Here is a 1,650-nt window from a genome sequence, read left to right on the forward strand (position 1 = left end):
CTCCCGGCCCCTAGCTTTCTCCTTGGCAGAGTGCTTCCAGGGAGATAGACATCTGTGAGCGGAGCAGGGTGGGGTCTGCAGCACCTGGTCCCACCCTGTCGCCTGCTGGCTGCTCTGTCTCTGATGGTCCATCTCTGGGGCCCCTGTTTAGATTTGGCATCCGGGTGGGAGCCGGGGGCTAACAATGCTCCCCATGTGTTTAGATGAGTCTTGGAAAATAAACTTCCCGGTCTTGGCTCTAAGCTTGTACACTCACTGGCCCAGCATCCGGTGGCTCTGATCTGACTGCAGGAGGGAAGAGAGGGCTAGACAGAGGCCAGAGTGCGGGGAGAGGGCCTGGCTAAGGAGCAGAGAGCAGCGAGGGGGCCAGTGGGGTGTGTGCACGTGCACATGTGCAGATTGCTGGGCCACAGACCTTCAGGGTGCGCCTGGCCAGAAGGCCCTGTGAATGGTGCCCAGGTGGGGTGCTACCAAAGGCAGTCCTGTGTGTAGAAGGGAGGGCGAGCCAGGGAAAGCTGGAACCCAGGACTGCTTACTCTCTTCAGCAGCAGGGACTCCGCTCCCCTCTCCTGGGCCTGGTGTGTCCGCCTGCCTGTAAGAGGGGTTGGCGTGGCCCTCCCGGCTGAGTGAAGCCGCCTTCCATCGGCAGGCTCCTGCAGTGGTCCGAGGGGGAAGGAAGAGCAGCCATCTCTCTTGGTGTTGTCCTGCACCTTGCCCACGTGTGCACGTGTGCACGGCTCTGTGTGTTTATCTGAGTGGGGACAAAAGCAGTACCGCCTCTAGGGACACAGGACGCTGTCAACAGACCCCGGCGGCCCTGGGGAGGGGCTTCCTCTGGAGAAGGACTTCGGGACAGAGGAGTCACAGGCAGTTCCTTCCTCGGAGTCCTGGCTTCGGCCAGGCTGGAAGTTAGGGGCCGCCAGTCCTTCAGGCGTGCTCTTGACTGCTGCCAGGAGGCCTGCAAGGGCTGGGCGCAGGGAAGGGCCACGGCCCCAGATTGAGGACCAAGATTTGGACTTTCAATAAACATGATTATTTTATCTGTGTCAGGGACAAAGGATTCCGGAAAGAAAAGCCCAGTCTGGGCCATGAAAGCCGCCCCACTGAAGGGCGGAGCCACTGGGCACAGAGGACCAGGTTCAGAAGGACGGGCCGCAAGAGGCCAGAGTCCCGCAGGCCTGGGCATGAGGCCTGTGCCCTGTGGACTTCGCAAGCCGCCCTCGGGGGTATTTAGTCCGCCTTCCAAGCCTCCGTTTCTTCATCTGCAAGGTGGAAAGGATGCCGGCATTTAGCTCATAGGCTGCTGTAAAGATCAAACAACCCTTTGACCCATTTTAAAGTGTTTTTGTTTTAAAGAAAAAGCGAAGGGGAAGTGCATGTTGGACCGAGCCCCTGCTGAAGGCCCCTGACCATGGACAGGGCTGGGAACAGCCTTGCTAGCCCGCTAGCCCGCAGAAGGCATTGGGAAGTGGGGTGTGGCAGAGAGGCAGTCAGGTTAACATTTGATCTCCCTATGACTCATTTACATTGGTTCTCGAGTTAATATTTTCTGCTTTCTTTAAATTGAGGGTTTTTTTTAATCGTTTTATTAGGGGCTCATACAACTCTTATCACAATCCATACACACATCAATTTTGTAAAGCGATGTAA

Source organism: Echinops telfairi, unplaced genomic scaffold (assembly GCF_000313985.2).
Source record: "Echinops telfairi isolate 266 unplaced genomic scaffold, ASM31398v2 ScPeMD7_7458;HRSCAF=8496, whole genome shotgun sequence".
NCBI classification, from domain to species: Eukaryota; Metazoa; Chordata; class Mammalia; order Afrosoricida; family Tenrecidae; genus Echinops; species Echinops telfairi.